This window comes from Natator depressus, chromosome 1 (assembly GCF_965152275.1).
Source record: "Natator depressus isolate rNatDep1 chromosome 1, rNatDep2.hap1, whole genome shotgun sequence".
Taxonomy (NCBI): domain Eukaryota; kingdom Metazoa; phylum Chordata; order Testudines; family Cheloniidae; genus Natator; species Natator depressus.
The window spans coordinates 281,465,852-281,484,338 of NC_134234.1; the positions used below are offsets into that span (position 1 = coordinate 281,465,852).

Here is an 18,487-nt window from a genome sequence, read left to right on the forward strand (position 1 = left end):
GATTACGACCTAAAAATCTAAAGCTGGAGGCTATACAATTACATATAATTCATTACTTATATTAAAGTACTGCTTTGCAACCCCAGCTCAGACCAATGTCACATTGTGGCTGTATGTCCAGTGGCGGATTTAGAGTTAGTGGGCCCTGCGTGCAGCTTCATTTTCGGCACCCCACTCCAGGGGACCCAGCCAAGAAAAAACATTATATCTTCCGCCCATTTTTCATTCTTTTTTCCTTCATCCTCCTCCTATATTATAAGTAATGGGAAGTAAATGAAAATGAAGTGAGGTACCTTGATTGGGACAGAGGGTTGGGGTGCAGGAGGCAGTGCAAGGGTTGGGGTCTGGGAGGGAGTTTGGGTGCTGGGTGCAGGCTCTGGGCTGGGGCAGGGGTCGGGCTCTGGGAGCAGGCTGGAGCTGCGGAGTCGGCGCCCAGGGCAGGGGCAACGTACAGAGACGCCCCCACCCAGAGGCCGCAGGGATATGCCGGCCGCTTCCGGGAACGGCACAGAGGGAGGGAGGCAGAGCGGGCAGGGAGCCACCTTAGCCCTGCTGCTGGCAAATCTCTGCGCGACCCTTGGGGGGAGGGAGGCAGCAGGCCTCCGTGCACTGCCCAGGGTGGGGGCAGCATGCAGAGTTGCCTCTCCCCAGCCAGGTGCACACAGAGAATGCCAGCAGCCGGCCCCTTCCGGGAGCGGCGTGAAGCCACTGGCCAACAGCATGGAGGCAGCCTGCCTGCGCCTTGCTGTGCCGCCGGCCGTGACTCAGGCAGGTTGTCAGATGAGATTTGTCCTGCATTTTGGGGGCTCCGTGCCATCGCACAGTTTGTTTCATGGTAAATCTGCTCCTGCGTACGTCTACCTGAGCTGGGAATTACACCTCCCAAATGCTATAACCTAAGTGACTTGCCTGATGTCACACAGTAAGTCTGTGGTAGAGCCAGGAATCTAAATCAGATCTCCTGAGTGCTTTAACCGCAAGACCATCCTTACTCTTAAATCAACTTAATGATTAAGAGACCGTCAAGCAGAACTAGAAAACATTTAAAATTCTCAGAGCAGATAGCCAATTGTATAGGCTAAGCCCCACCATTCACACTGGTAATGGCAAGAACTCAGCAAGAGTCACCGTTACCTTCTACGTTTACATTTACCTTTTTCAAATTTCCTGCCAAAATATTCTTTTGGTTTAGAGTAATACCATAATAAATATATGAATTGTCCTTTCCCCTTCACCTCCTTGCCCATGTTTCAGCAAGTATCCAGCAGTTGTGTTCCACATTTCTTTACATTACTGTGGTATCTCATATAGTCCAAAAATATTTTTTTGCTGAATTACAGAAAAAACAAGTGATTTTTTTACTACAATAACTTAGACAACTAGAGAAAAAACACACACGAGTTCTGTGTCACTTTTTCCCAATCTACATGTAGAAAGTAAATGTTTTCATTTAGGTATGAGCAGCAGTACTTTCAGCAACAGTCAGGAGCCCAATTTTGTACAACTCTCAGAGCAAACAAAGGCAGCCTCAAAACTGTTCATCATGTTAAGAGTCAGCAGAACAAGCAAAGAATGTGATGTTCTGCTCCTCTGCTTCCAGCAAATACTTCATTCTCTGGAGAGCAGAAATTCTGATTTCACCAAAGAACTCTGCAGCAATCCATTTATATTCCATTTTTCTCTCCATGTCTTTGGAGACCAATTATCCCATTTTCTTTCTTCATGCAGATTATGGGAACCCACTGGACCCTAGGAATTGTAGGAGAGGGCAAGTTTACAGTATGACGCCTAAAAAAGATCACTTTTCCATGATCCTCTCCTGAGAAACTGTCAGTGGACAAAGGCCATGTCTACACTGCACACCTCTTGCAGTGGCATGTACGGTATGTGTAGCTACACGCTGCAATGAAAAGCAGGTGTCAATGAAATCACGATTGATTCAGAGCTCTCAGATTTGAAGGTAACTATTTGCACCTCTCAGTAAAATAGGATCATACGTAGTTCTCTGAAGTCAGTTCTGACCATTCCTAACTCATGTTCCCATTTGGAGTGGGATCAACACTCAGTTTTCACCACCGCTGGCACTAGTAGCCAACCACTTCTAGTGACAGTGTTGTAGTTTTTTGTTTGTTTGTTTGTTTTTTACTAACTACATGATTTGTCCTTCAAAAGAAAATTCCCCTCAAGGAATGTGATTAAAATTCTAAGTTAATTGTTCTATTTCAGAGTCTAGGGCAACCAAAATAAATTCATCTTCTAGTTAACAGATAATGTTTACAATAATCATGCTGGGATTCAAGGGTATCAGCTGCATTCCTTCCTTCAGACTTTTTCTGAAGTTCTAGGTAGCAGCCTTGACAGCAAGAAGATTTCAGCTAGAGACATTACTTTTTACTACTATTTATTTATTCTTATTTAACAGCCTCATGTACCTCCGTGACCCCCTTTGAAAAGATTAGTACTGGGTGACCTCATCCTAAATTTATGCCCACCCAACACCCTGGGACTATAAGGTACAAGTTGATTTAATAGTATCTTCGTCACAGGGATATTAGCCATCCCCAGCTTATAGGAGGAGGACTGGAGAAGAGGCCCATCCGCTATTTAGGCAGTTTTGGAAGCTAAGGGAGGCCATTTTGGGTATAAGGTTGCCGCTGAAGAGCTCTCTTCCCACAAACCACAGGAAAAAAGTGGTCCAAGTTCTCAAAGACAACACAACTACCACATATGTGTTTGCCTTGCCTCTGTCAGGAATTAGAACAATGATGCAGAAAAATGGAGGTTCCCTAAGTGGTTTCTGAATTTTATCAGAATGTAATCATGTCTTCCAGTTAGTTTGTTTGGGATGTTTCTTTGTTTAATACACAAAGCAGCATAGCAATTCTGAGGTATGTTATGCAGAGCACCAAATCCTTTGCATCAAAAAGTATTATGCAAAAGCACCAAACCCTTCTGGAAATCATCCTAGTTCGAGGTTTTTGGCAAAAAGTCTAAGGTGAAGCAATTTTTGCCCCGAGATTATTTAAACAATTTAAGTTTTACATTTAAATCAGCACTAGAGACACATGACACTCATTCTGCCAGAATAGCAACCACTTCCAAGATTTCTCTCTGAAAATGTATTTATTATAGATATTTGTCAGATTGCCACTTGTCACTTTTACTCAATATTACTATTTCATAACTGGAGCCAAACTGAATGCTCATTTCAGTGAAGTAGTCCTCCAGTGTTTAATCAGCTAACCACTTTTTAAGTAGTATTTCTGAGGAATGTTGCCACTTGTTCATCTCTTGTAGTGTAGATCTGCATAGGTAATTTCAGGTTGGGGAAAAATTACTTGCATATGGAATTCTCTGAACATATTTTCTTTGCACAACCACGCTGATCCCCCTTTCCTTTCCTACTTCTTCAGATTTGTACAACTAGTTTAGAAGAGGCAGGGAGGAACCAAAGGTGGTTATGGGATAGTACCTTTTATAACCATGTTGGAACACCTGAACTGTAGGACAGCATTTACATTACTTTAAAATAGTTCTGGGATAATAAAGCCTAGCAAACATTCTTATAGTGGGAATGTGAAGAGGGAATATATTTTGAGAGCTCGGTACTGGCAAGTAATCTTTCATTGTTTGAATTTTTTTTGTTATTATTACAATCAGATTAATATGTTATTTCCAGCAAGATTATCTCAAATCCCTAAAGTTCCACTTTAGCTAATATCTTGCAAGCTATATTATTTAAATGAGATGGGCATATAGTTACTACATTTATCTCCTCTCAGTCTCAAGTGTTATAAGTGCACTCCTGTGAGAAACAAGCAGTAAACCCTCTTGAAGGCTGTACTGTACATTACACAAAATGTTTCCTCTATTTTCCTTCAAATGTTTGAAAATTTAAGTTGAGACGTCATTTAACATGCCTGTCTTTCTACAGCTCAAATCAATTTACTACCAATTCCAGAGCTGCAACTGATTGACCTACATTATCTTTCTGGGAACTTAATTACCTTAGCAAATATATTTTTCAGGAAAAAAAATCATTCAGTTGGCATTTGGCAGGGTGACTGACTATTCTTTTCTGATACAGATTTTCATTTGAAGATATAAAATATTTCATTAACATTATCAGTGGCTCTACTCAAACCTTTTTCAACAGGTCATAGCATGTCCATTTTATTGTTATTTTGCTTGTTTTTTCTATAAATTAAAGTTTCCCTGCGTTTTCTCTCAATTCAAAAATTCATGCTTTACTACAAATAATGAAAACAGTTGAGATTTTCTTTCCTTACAGGCCTCAGGTCTAGTTTTCATCAGTTGTGTTAATAATTATTAGTGAGGCAGAAACTTTAAGGAACCTAGGAGGGAAGCACTTAGAAGCCCTGAGGAAATTCCTCTGCAGAACATCCAGGGCTGAAAAGAACCAGAAGGGAGCTCCATTATAAAATTCTACCACATCCCTTTTCGACAAACTCAAAAATAGAGTGAAGAATTCTTAACTCCAGTCATCCCTGCCCAAGTATCAAAAAGAGGAACATTGCCCATGTTTTGCAAAACCTTGAAATGATGGCAACCTGGAAAAGACCTTGTTTGAAAGGCCAGGATCTTGTATTACTGCCACTGGGTGCCAATCTCTATAGCAAATATTTGCTTGGTGATGTTCTCAATTATCCTATCACCAATGAGACAAATCTCACAATAAGAGATGGGCAGATTTCCTTTAGCCTTCATGAGGCAAGACAGATGGCAGTTTGACTGGGCCAACCTAATGTGCAACTCAGTTTTCCTGGTACACAGTGGATCTGACAAATAGCAGGAAGTTTTGATGCTTTCTGTAACGATGCTTTGCTTTTCAAGACTTTCTTATTGGTTAACATAGATGGCTAATGCTATGCTACTGATAAAGAGAGACTTAACTGACAAAGAACAGTTTGAGACTTCTCAGGGATAGCACAGGAGCAGCTTATCTATTACAGATCAAGTGCAGCAGCTGCCTCTATGTCTTCTCTTCTTCGAACCATAGTTTAACCCTACACTTAAACCAAAAAAAAAAAAAAACACCTGCACTTGAAGCATAAACAAGAGTACAACAAAAAAATAAAATCCAACAGAAGTCCAAAACCCTTTACCTCATGAGTGCAGGGCTCACCCCAGGTAGCTCAGGGACTCTCAGAAGTCTTTTGCCAAACAAAAACTTACCTCACTCTGAGGCTCTGTACACAACTCCCTGTCTCCTCCACAGACCTTTAAGAGGCTTATTCTGACACCTCGTCCAGGCAGTTCTTCCCTGGCTCCCTCTCAGCTAAAGACCCTACAGCAGGTCATGGCCAGTCATCAGTCACTGGAGAGCCCAGCACATTTTTGCTTGGCCACCTCACCACTCAGTGGTTTAGGACAACTTATTTTAAAGAAGCCAGCAGAATGACAAACTAGCTATGCTTCAAAGTTTCAAATACCTTAAGTATTGAGTAATATCTACTTAAACTACATAAAAACATTTATATTGCATTTATGGTTGCAATATCCATGTGATGAACACCACCACCATACGATATATCATGCACATTTTACCACCTCAGCAGCAGTCTGTCCAATAATCCCTCTCTAATGAGACTACTTGTAACATTCTAAACTTTTGAGCAGCTTTACACAGCTGCCTTTCCCTTCTTATGTGGAATTTCCCTGTGTAATTATACTGGTCTACAATAAAGGGCAATCCTATAAAACAACTACAAATTTATAGTTTGGTATTTGGCAAACTATCAATGGTAGAAATGGATGTTTTATAGCATTGAAGCACTGGGAATTCCCCCTTTCCAAAATAATTTGTCATTTATTTTTAGCCCTTATTGTGTGCGAGACAGACATTAAAATAATATTAAGATGATCTACAATAATTTTAGAATATACATTATTAGAAGCTTCTAAAACGAGTTAGCTATAATTTTCCTCTCCTTCGAAGAGCTGGTATCTTGGCAGCCTGGGAGATCACAAACGAGACAATATTTTATTGGCACTATTTTTTGTAAAGGTTTTTTTTTTAAGACTTTCTAGAGTTTTTCTGGAAAATAGGCGGCTTAAACCAAATACACCCTTATATGGCGAGGTATAAAGGTTTTACTGCCACTGCATAATCTACTCATAGTATTCCAACTCATGAATAATAAAAGTCATTCCAAAATCATACTGACAGAACATTTCTATCTCAACTAACCATCATAAGAACATAAGAACGGCCATATTGGGTCAGACCAATGGTCCATCTAGCCCAGTATCCTGTTTTCTGACAGTGGCCAATGCCAGGTGTTTCAGAATGAATGAACAGAACAAGAAAATTATTGAGTGATTCATCCCATCATCCACTCCCGGGTTCTGGCAGTCAGAGACTAGGGATACCCAGAGCATGGGGTTGCATTCTTGATTGGCTAATAGCCACTAGTGGATCTAGTCTCCATGAATTTATCTAATTCTTTTTCTAATTCAGTTAGTTTTGGCCTTCACAACATCCTCTAGCAACAATTTCCGCAGGCTGACTGTGCATTGTGTGAAGAAGTACTTGCTTTTGTTTGTTTTAAACTTGCTGCCTCTTAATTTCACTGGCTGACCCAGAATTCTGCGTTATGTGAAGTAGTAAAAGACAGTTACCTTTTCTGTTACTGATGTTCTTCAAGATGTGTTGCTCATGTCCCTTTCATATCAGGTGTGTGCGCTTGCCACATGCACTAGTGCCAGAAGTTTTTCCCTCAGCAGTATCCATAGGGGACCGACTCTGGCACTCTCTGGAGTGGTGCCCACATGGCGTGGTATAAGGAACGCCTCCGGATTCCCCAGCCCCTCCTCAGTTCCTTCTTGCCGGAAACTCCGACAGTGGGGAAGGAGGGCAGGTTAAGGAATGGACATGAGCAACACATCTTGAAGAACACCAGTTACGGAAAAGGTAACTGTCTTTTCTTCGAGTGCTTCCTCATGTCCATTCCATATTAGGTGACTCCCAAGCAATACCCGTGCAGATGGGGAGGAGTTAACGGACATGTAGATTACAACACAGCTCTGCCGAACTCAGCATCCTCTCTGGCTTGCTGAGTGATGGCATAATGAGCGGTAAAACGTGTGAACAGAGGACCACATTGCGGCTCTACAAATGTCCTGGATAGCAATGTATGCCAGGAAGGCTACCAAAGATGCCTGCGCTCTCATTGAGTGGGCTCTGACAATCGGCGGCAGTGGAACCCCCACCAAGTCCTAACAGGTCCTAATGCACGAGGGGATCCAATTAGAAATCCTCTGCAAGGACACCGAGTGACCCTTCATCCTATCCGCTGTAGTGATGAAGAGTTGAGTCGACTTACGGAAAGGCTTAGTACGTTCTAAGTAGAAAGCCAAGGCTCCCTGAACGTCCAGGGCATGAAGATGCCTCTCCTCACTGGTCTTGTGTGGTTTGGGACAGAACACTGGGAGGAAGATGTCCTGGTTCATATGGAAGGTGGAGACCACCTTTGACCGGAAGGCTGGGTGGGGCCACAACTGAACCCTTATCTTTGTAGAAGACTGTGTATGGAGGTTCTGAAGTCAAGGCTTTAATTTCAGAGACTCGTCTTGCCGACGTCACCGCCACCAGGAACACGACCTTCTACGAGAGGTGGGAAAGGGAGCAGGAACGCAGCTGCTCAAAGGGTGGGCCAGTGAGCCTAGAGAGGACCAAGTTAAGATCCCACTGTGGGACTGGGGCCCGTACGTGCGGGAAGAGTCTCTCAAGCCCCTTCAGGAATCTGACCGTCACATCATGAGAAAACACCATCTGTCCTTGGATCAGAAGTTGAAAAGCGGAGATGGCTGCGAGATGCACTTGAATGGAAGTGTGCGCCAGGCCCTGGTTCCTCAACTGGAGCAAGTAGTCCAGGACAGCCTGTATGGAGGAATGTAAGGGAGAGATGCCCCATTCAGACACCCAGCAGGAAAACCTCGCCCACTTGGCCAGGTAAGTCAGTCTAGTTGAGGGCTTCCTACTTTCCAGGAGGACCTACTGGACTCCTTCCGAACAGGTCCGCTCCTCCAGGTTCAGCCACACAGACAGGTGGAGAGACCTGATAGGCTGGGGTATAGGAGTCGACCGTGGTCCTGTGGGTATAGGAGTCGACAGTAGGTCCGGTCGGTTAGGCAGGGGCCAGGAAGGGGGCGCTGACAGGCTCATGAGCATGCTGAACCAGTGCTGGCGAGGCCACATGGGGGGGAGGGGGGTCATGATGACCTGTGCCTTGTCTCGCTTGATCTTTGCCAGGGCTCTGTTGATGAGTTGAATCAGAGGGAATGCATACATCAGGCTTCCTGATCACGACAGGAGGAAGACATCGGAGAGGGAGCCCTTTCTCAGACCTTGCCAAGAACAAAACTGGTGGCATTTCCTGTTCTGTCTGGCAGCGAACAGATCCACTTGGAGAGTTCCCCATCTTTGGAAGATCATGCAGGCTACCTCTGGATGGAACGACCACTCGTGGTCAGAGGAGAAGTCCCTGCTGAGCTTGTCTGCCAGCATATTCCTAATGCCAGGAAGGTGACAAGCTTCCAGGTGGATCTCGTAGCTGATGCAGAAGTCCCATAGACAGAGGCCTCCTGAGAGAGAGCCGATGAGCGTGCTCCCCATTGCCTGTTTATGTAGAAGATTGAGGCTGTGTTGTCTGTCAGGACTCGTACCACCTTGCCCGACAGGTGGGGCAAGAAGACTCCGCACACCAGATGGACTGCTCGGAGCTCTCTGACATTTATGTGCAACCACACTTCATCCAGGGACCACATCCCCTGAGTCCAGAGGATGCCGGTATGTGCCCCCCAGCAAAGGTCCAAGGCGGCCGACACCAACTTGATTGAGGGTTGTCAAACAGAACCCCCTCCAGGACTGTCCTGCGGTCCACCATCACAGCGAGATAAGTATCACCTGGGAAATGGTAACGATCTTCTCTAGGGGGGGTCTCGGGACTGGGAATTAGACCATTGCCAGCCATTGCTGCAGGGGCTGCATCCGGAGCCTGGCATGGTGGACCACGTAAGGGCACGCTGCCATGTGACCCAGGAGACGCAGACAGACCCTGGCTGTAGTCAGAGGGAATGCGGAGACTTCTGTGATGAGGTTTGCCATTACATGGAACCCTTCCAGCAGCAGGAATGCCCTAGCGCAGGTCAAGTCGAGGACTGCTCCGATTAACTCTATCCTCTGCACTGGCACGAACGTCAACTTTTTGTCATTTACCAGTAGGCCCAGCGAGTGGCACGTAGCTTGAAGCACCACAACATCCCTTTGGACTTGAGACCTGGAGCTGCCCTTGACAAGCTAGTTGTCGAGGTATGGGTAGATCTGGATACCCCGGCGCCTGAAGTAAACCGCTACTACTGACATGCACTTGGTAAACACTCTCGGTGTTGTTGCCAGGCCAAACAGGAGGACCGCAAACTGGTAGTGGTGGGGCCCCACTGTAAACAGGAGGAAGTATCTGTGTCCTTGAAAGATCGCTATGTGGAAGTATGCGTTTTTCAAGTCGAGGGTGGCATACCAGTCTCCAGAGAGGGGATAACAGAAGCTGGGGAACCCATGCAGAACTTTAGCTTCTTTCGGTACTTGTTGAGGTCTTGCAAGTCCAGGATGGGCCACAGACTGCCCTTGGTCTTTGGGATTAAAAAGTACAGGAAATAGGACCCCTTGTTCCTGTACTCAAGAAGAATATCTTTTATTGCACCCAGCTGTAGCAACCCCTTTACCTCCTGCACGAGTAGACTTTCGTGAGAGGGGTCCCTGAAAAGGGATAGGGAAGGCAGGTGGGACGGGGGCAAGGTGGATTTGATTTAAATCACTAGTCAGGAAGACTATTTAATCTTGGATTTTTACATAAAAGTGCATTCTTGTTGGTTGTTACAACCTTATCTACTCAGAGATAGATGTAGGTTTCATTTTTAGAAGGTACACACTATACATTTTTAAAGTGATTTATTTTGAAAACTTTTCAGATTAGTTTTACAGCTATATTAGAAAATGAATGATTGTTTGGTTATTTCATTTACCAACGGTAATTGAAGCAGGTATTTATGAAGTCATTGGGAGGTGAACTATCTCCAGTTTAACAAGTTAATCATTAATATTTGGTTTCAGAGTAGCAGCCGTGTTAGTCTGTATTCGCAAAAAGAAAAAGGAGTACTAGTGGCACCTTAGAGACTAACCAATTTATTTGAGCATAAGCTTTCGTGAGCTACAGCTCACTTCATTGGATGCATTATTAATATTTGGAGGATTTTCTTGCCAGGCTGTATTAAGAGGAAAACATCACCAGACAGACATTTAAATTGTTTTATTTAAATAAAACAACGTTATGTACTCTTGATTTTTTTCTTCAACAGAAAACATAATATTTTAACAAAACAAGCATATGAATTTTTGAATTTAAACAGTTTTTTAAAATCAGGTTTGTTTTTGTTAAAATTGTTGTTAATTAAAATAGTTAAATGAAATAATTAAAAAAAACAAATTAAATTAAATGGACTATGTCAGCCAGATCAAAGGTAACTGAAGCAAATATTTATGAAGTCATTGGGAGGTGATCTTCAATTCAGCAAGTCAATCATCAATATTTGGAGGATTTTCTTGCCATGCTGTATTAGGAGGAGAACATCACCAGACCTTGCATTTCTTTGTTGCACTGTTTGCATTTTGCACACATACCTGTCTTAAGGAACTTCACTAAAATATTCCCAAACTGGGTCTCTTTTACGGCCTGCTGCCATTATAGGTTTTCACTTCTAGTGAGAGAATGGTAAATCTCAAATCAATGAAGGCTACACTCAGAAAGACCTCAAGACTTCTGGAATATGCTGCTCAAAGATGTTTCACTTTTGTTTCTACTGCCTGTCCCTCCCTTCTCACATTTATCTCCAGACTTCTTCTCCTTGTCCAGATTTAGTCCACCCCCCAACAACCTTCTATTCATTGAACTTTTTAAAACATTGTACTTTTAGAGAAAGTTAAGGGATTGACAGTGTGTACACAAATTTGCAGAGGGACAACAGGGTTGAGGTCTGTTATTTCTCACCTCTATATATTTAGATATTTATTTAAAAACATTTTTGCTGTTAGCAAGCATGCTATCTCTGGAGAGACAAATCCACAGTTTGAGAACTGCAAAAATAAGCATCTCGGATGGTATCTTCTAGACTGAGCACTGAGTCCCACTGGGTAGATTGAAAGATTAACCTAAATAATCTATACAGGAGCCCCCGAAACCCCATAAGATTGGGTCCCTAATCCATGAACTACTGGAAATCATTTACAAAACTTTTCTTAAACATTATATGAATATATTGTCTCATACTATAGAATTAGAATTTATAATCCCTATTCCATGGTGAGATATCTTTGAGCTATAATCAGGGCCGGCTCTATGTTTTTTGTCCCCCCCAAGCTCCGAGAGCGCAACTGCCCAAGCAAAAAAGGATGGCCAGAATGCTGCACATGCTTGCTTTGCTGGTGCCTAGAGCTGGTCCTGGCTATAATGTATCTTAATTAAAATTATCTTCAGATTGGTTTTTTTGATAAAATGCTTTTTGAGGAAAAAATACGGTTTTTTTTATTTATTTTTTTTTTTAAAAAAACATTGATTTTTATCCACCCTGGAAAGGGGGGGTAAAAAGGAACTATAGGGTATAACCCTGTTCCACTGTGCTGAGGACCCAGTGGTCCGAGGTTATAGCCGTCCAGGCGGGGAGGAAGAGGGAAAGGCGATTGGAGAACACTGGGAAAAATGGATCTGGGGAATAGTATGGTAGGTCGCCCTCGGGCGTACCCTCAAAATGACCATTTGGCCCTCTGCTTATTCTGGGTCGAGCCAAACTGAGAAGAGGGTGGAGGTGGGTGGCTCAGACGGTGCTTATAGCCCTTGGCTTGTTTATGGGGCTGGTCCTGCCGAGGCTGGTTCCCCTGGCCCTAAGGCTACTGCGGTTTCAACTGCTTATGCGCCGGGGCTGGGACATAGAGACCCAGGGTCTTCAGAGTGGTGCAGGAGTCCTTGAGGCAATGCAATTTTCTGTCTGTTTGCTCTGCAAATAGGGCCCAGCCATCGAAGTGCAGGTCCTGCATAGACGCCTAGGCCTTGGTGGACAGCCCAGAGAGGAGCAGCCAAGAGACTCATCGCATGGAGATAGCAAAAGCCATAGTGTGAGCAGCAGCAACGTCTGACACCACCTGGAGGGCTGCCCTGGCTGCGGTCATGCCCTCATCGAGGATCCCTCGGAACTCCTTCCTGGAAGCCTCGGAGAGCAATTATTCCCACTTGTTAAGTTTTGTTACTTTTTTATATATATCTATATAGCACTTTTATCCCAAGTGCTTTACAACAGTTAGCAAACGGTACAAACAACATTTGGAAAGATCATTAAGTGGTTCGATGAGACTATCAGCAATTTTCAAGTGGTCTGCGAAAAAAAAGTTTAAGAACCACTGGTATAAACTAATTTAATTCCTCTCATTTTGTATGTATAATTGGGATTATGTTTTCTATTGTGCATTAATTTGCATTTATCAACCCTGAATTTCATCTGCTATTTTGTTGTCCAGTAACCCAGTTTTGTGAGATCCCTCTGTAACTCTTCACAGTCCGCTTTGTGCTTAACTATCTTGAGTAATTTTGTATCTGCAAATTTTGCCACCTCACTGTTTCCTTTTACCAGATCATTTATGAATATGTTGAACAGCACTGTCCCAGTACAGATCCCCGGGGGACACTGCTATTTACCTCTCTCCATTCTGAAAACTGACCATTTATTCTTTCTTCCTACAGCATGAAGCTCTTGATTCATGAACTAATGTCCTACACCCAGCATTTCTAAGATATAATATACTACGCTCAAAACATAAATCGAACTACTTTCACATTTTATCAGAATTTTCTACACATCCCAAACGGATAACATTTAATTTGTATCAAACAAACGTTAATTATAAAGGATGGTGTATACAGGGTAATAACTTTTTACAATATTTCCTTTTTGTATGCATATGCAATATGAGAACATTCCAATATTATATTGGTAAATGCTGAAATTATGTACTCGGATGTAACCTAACAAACTTTTCTACAAAAAATGTCACTATACATATATACATGAATGAGTCAATTTGAAAAGACAGCTTGTTAGCTCTATCCCATTCCAAAAGTTTTAGCAAGACATGTAAGCTCTCTTCCAGCTTACTCTGAAGAAGTTGCTTAATTATTACAATTACACGGTAAGAATGGAAAGTAGTAGTACTTTGGTGTTGAATGACCTTTCACACTATTCTATTAGCTGTTTTCATTTTAAAATATTTTTGCACAGTATTACTTTACTTGACTATTTCAAGTAAGAACTCTTTCACTCAACCTACTGTATTTAGTTATTACAGGAGCATGAAAAAATGGGTTTACTCCATGGTTATAAGTTGATCTTGCAGCATATAAAGCAGGGGTCGGCAACCTTTTAGAAGTGGTGTGCCGAGTCTTCATTTATTCACTTTAATTTAAGGTTTTGCGTGCCAATACTACATTTTAACGTTTTTTTAGAAGGTCTCTCTCTAGAAGTCTATATATTATATAACTAAACTACTGTCGTATGTAAACAAGGTTTTCAAAATGTTTAAGAAGCTTCATTTAAAATTAAATTAACATGCTGATCTTACACCGCCCGCCTGCTGCCGGCCTGGGGTTCTGTTCACCTAGGCCGGCAGCGGGCTGAGCGGGGCCTGCACCCGGTACCCCGGCTGGCAAGGGGTTGGCAGCCAGAACCCCAGACCGGCAGTGGGCTGAGCGGGGCCAGTGGCCGGGACCCCAGACCAGCAGTAGGCTGAGCGGCTCAGCCCATTGCTGGTCTGGGGTCCCGGCCCTGTCCACATAGAGTAGGTACCTACTTTCTCCCTGGTTCTGGCCCATTCTCTTCCTCTCTCTGCACTGAGAACAGGGCTGGGGGTGAAGGAGCAGGCTCGGGGTTGGAGTGCAGGGTCTGGCCAGGAGCTAGAATGAGGGAGGGGGTTCAGGGTTGGGGCAGGAGGTTTGGGTGTGGAGCGCTTACCTGGGCAGCTCCCATTTGGTGCGAGGGGTGGGGATGTGGATGTGGGGGGTGCAAGAGTAAGGGCAGGGGGCTGGGTATGTGTGGGGGGTGCCGGAGTCAGGGCTGGGGTTGTGCAGGGGTCAGGGCAGAGGGCTGGGGTGTTTGGGGGGTGCAGCGGTGAGGGTGGAGGGCTGGGGGTGTGTGAGGGTGGTGCAGGGGTCAGGGCAGAGGGCTGGGGGTGCTCCCAGCCGCCTGCCCTGAGCAGCTCACGGCAGGGGGCTGGAGGGGATATGCCGATTCCACCCCCTTCCCAAAGGTCCCCGGAGCAGAGAGCGTGCTGTGGCTCCGCTTTTCCCTCTCCCACTCCATAGCAGGGGCCATCAGCTGATCGGCCGCAGGGCGGGAGAGGAGGAGGGGCAAGAACCCTGCATGCTGGGGGAAGAGGCGGGGATAGTGGGAAGCTTGTCTGCCCTGCAAGGAGAGAGCAGTGGGTGGGGGCGGAGAAGAGTGGGCCGGGCTGGGCAGGATTTTTAATTGCATTAAAAATTGGCACGCGTGCCATAGGTTGCCGACCCCTGATATAAAGTAAGGAGAGACTGCCAGCCTTAAACTCATAAGCAATTCAGAGTTACAGCAGACCTTTCAAATTGCTGTAAACACCTGTTGCATTTAATTTTACTACCATATAGATCTCACTTATTTCCTGTGGCAAGCTTTACGAAGGATATTCAGCTCTATACAGGAACTGTTATAATGCATCATTAGTTTTATGCTGTTAATCCAGAAATCAATAAATTCCCTAAAGCAAATGCTGCACAGAAGGCAGACATTTATTAGGCCAGTTAAACAAGCCTGGTAACAGGGAAAAGGTATAAGCAATTCCTCCTTGAAATCTTCTGGTGCTCCATTTGTGTCTTTGATGTCAGGGGGTTGATATTAGAAGTAATTTCTATCCTATCTAGCACAATTATAGTTTCTGCACTGTTTAAGATTCGGGGTCACTGCTATTGAAGCTAAAAGAATAGTCTATTTCATTCTTGCACAATTGTCATTGCAATGCACCCAGCCCTTCACTAGAACTGCATAAATCTGAGTGATATCCAAACTAAATTCAATTAAAAATGTTTAATTATAATGCAATTAACCTTGAAAGTTTCATTTTACTAAGCCATGACACAGATTAAGAATCTATTTCAAATATCCAATATTCCTTTTTGTAATTAACTGTAATTCATTCTTTAGAAAGAAACAATGTAAAAGGGTTGATAAATAGAACAAACTGTATCAAAGTGAATTGCATGCAGAGTCCACTTCTGTGATAATTTTCTTTTAATTCTGCTGTTCTCACACTATAAAATAAACACACATTGATTGCCATGCAAGGATGCTGCTAGCAATCAAATTGTTGCCCCCCCCCACCAACTCCCCTGCAGTATACTCAAATTCCCCTGGTAGATACATCATTATTAAGGTCCTAATTAATTCGCAATATTGAGGAAATTGTGGATTCCGGAGTATTAGGCTTTCACCGTAATTTTGCTTTAAATTAGCTTACTTTGCACAGTCCACAATTTTACGTATATTTTGAGGTTTGCAACACACTTTTTTCCCCACTAGTACATTAAATAATCTTGGAGAGTTTTGGGTAGGGCTCTAACTAGGGTGAGGCAAGCTGCGTATCCGCCCAGGGTGCACAGCCGGATGTGGCAGTGGTCAATGGAAAAATGACTAAAAAACAGAAGGGGGTAGAACCCTGCAGCAGGCATGGTATTGCCACCCTTACTTCTGTGCTGCTGCTGGCAGAGGCTGCACTACCTTCAGAGCTGGGCAGCTGGAGAGTGGCGGCCGCAGGCCAGGCCCCCAGCTCTGAAGGCAGAGATGCCAAGAGTAGCAGTGCAGAAGCAAGGGTGGCAATATCATGCTCGTTTCAGGGCTCTATCCCCTACTTTTTCTTCATCATTCCCACCCCCCCGTGTTCCACCCGTCCCCAGCTTTGCACCCTGGATGGCTGCCCCACACACCCTGCCCTGGTTATAGCCCTGTAGTTGTGTCAAATTGTCTGGTTATCAAAACCATTTGAAGGCATAACATAATAGTTGAGTGTTTATATCGTTCCAGCAAATTTTTCTTAAACAAATACATCTACTTTGGCTTTTCCAAATTACTGCTATTAATAGAGGTCTATTACTTTTCTGAGATTTTCCATGGTCTTGTATGCAATTATTTGAAGATCATCCTGTGATTCAGGTAAGGTCTTAATCATTATATATAAACATAATCACTAAGGTAACAGGTATAGTTACTATTAACACAGAGATCTAGCAGCATGTTAAAAGGAACATGGAGCTGAAAGTGTCACCTCCAGGAATTTAAAATTGTACACCAAACACAAATGATGGACACCAGCCTACAGTAAAGATAGTGGAATCCTATCAAAATACAGCTTTGGTTAAAGATCTGTCAACTTGAATATTTTTTCAAGTTTAAATTTCTTTAAAAAAATGTGGTTTTCTAATAGAAACCCCTTTAAACCAGATATACTGAATTTTAAAAATATCTTTTAAAGAAGAAGTTTTTATAAGAGGAGGTTACTAACCCCGTGCAGTAACTGACGTTCTTCGAGATGAGTGTCCCTGTGGGTGCTCCACTTCAGGTCAAGGTGCATCCCAGTGCCTTCGATCTGAGATTTCTACAGCAGTACTCCTATGGACTGCGCATGTGCTGTGCCTGCTTCTTGAGCTGTCAGCGTTTGAATAGCGAGTGCATAGCCTGGGCTCCTCAGTTCCCTCTCTACAACCATGTGCATTACTAATTCCGAAGTAGAGGGGAGGAGGGCGGGTAGTGGAGCACCCACAGGGACACTCATCTCGAAGAACGTCAGTTACTGCACAGGGTGAGTAACCTCCTCTTCTTCGAGAGATGTCCCTGTGGGTGCTCCACTTCAGGTGACTGAAAAGCAGTATCCCTTAGGATGGTTGGGACTTTGGATGAGGCAAGAAGGCTGTTGACAAGACAGCTCTACCCCATCTGGTATCAGATGCTGCAGTGTGGATGAGAGCGTAGTGATGAGTGAAGGTAAGATTCGATGCCCAGTAGCTGCCTTGCATATGTCAGACAGTGGGACATTACGGAGAAAGGCCGTGGAGGTGGAGACAGCTCTGGTAGAGTGGGTTCTAATTGACATAGGAGGCTGTATTTGCCTGAGTTGGTAACAAAGGCGTATGCAGTCAGCAATCCATTTGGAAAGTCTCTGTGTAGAGATAGCATTTCCTTGTGAGCGCTGAGTAGTAAAGACAAAAAGTCTGGGGGTTGTCCTAAACGGTTTTGTTCTATCCAGGTAAAATGATAATGCTCTGTGAACATTAAGAGTGTGCATTGTCGTTTCAAAGGCGTTAGCATGAGGTTCTGGGGAAAATGTTGGAAAGTGTAGAGGTTCATTGAGGTGAAAGGAAGAGTGTATCTTAGGTAAGAACCTTGGATGCGTTCGGAGTGTGACCTTATCGCAGAAGAACATGGTATACGGAAGGTCCGCCATAAGCACCCCGATTTCTCCTACTTGTCTGGTAGACGTGACTGCTATGAGGAAGGCAGTCTTCATGGATAGGTGGAGAAGGGAGCAGGTAGCCATCAGTTCAAAGGGTGTATCCATCAGGGCTTTGAGGACTAGGTGTAAGTCCCAAGGTGCAGCAGGCGGTTTCATGTCTAGGTATAACATCTGGATACCCTTCAGGAACCTTTTGGTGATTGGATGGGCAAAGACCGTTACGTTGTCAATCTTATGGTGGAAGGTGGTGATTGCCGCGAGGGGGACCTTGAGTGAGCTCGTGGAGAGGCCAGGTGTAACAGGTAATCCAGTATCAGTGGGAGTGAAGCAGAAACTGGAGATGTCTGCTTGTCAGCGCACCAAGATGTGAACTGTTTCCATTTATGCAGGTAGGTAGTGTGTGTGTTTGTGTGTTCTGCTGTGTAGCAAGACAGTGCATACTTGGTCTGAACGTGTTACCTCCGCATTACAGACCCATTGATCATCCAGGCCCTCAGGTGGAAACGTTGTACGTTGGGGTGAAATAGTTGTCCGCTGTGTTATGACAGAAGGTTGCTGAGGGGGGAAAGGGAATAGGTGGCTTGACCAACATGCGGAGGAGGAAGGGGTACCACGGTTATCTGGCCCACGCTGGGGCTATGAGAATGATGTTGGCTCTGTCTGTGCGTATCTTCTGAATTACTCTGTGTCATAGAAGCATTGGTGGGAACGCATACATGAGAGTTTCAGTCCAAGGGAGCATAAAGGTGTCTCCCCATGAGTGTTTCCCCAGGCCTACTCTGGAGCAGAATGTCGGGCATTTGTTTGTTTGTTTGTTGCTGTGGCAAGTGGATTCAGTTGGGGATAACCCCAGGTCTGGAAAATATTGGAAAGAATGGTGTTGAGTTC

The 18,487-nt window shown here is 44.1% G+C and overlaps 1 protein-coding gene across 3 annotated transcripts in view; it reads right to left on the reverse strand.

Moving 5' to 3' along the window:
- Positions 1-18,487, reverse strand: part of TBC1D15 (TBC1 domain family member 15) — a 99,069-nt gene that overhangs the window by 4,965 nt on the left and 75,617 nt on the right. The window lies entirely within an intron of this gene.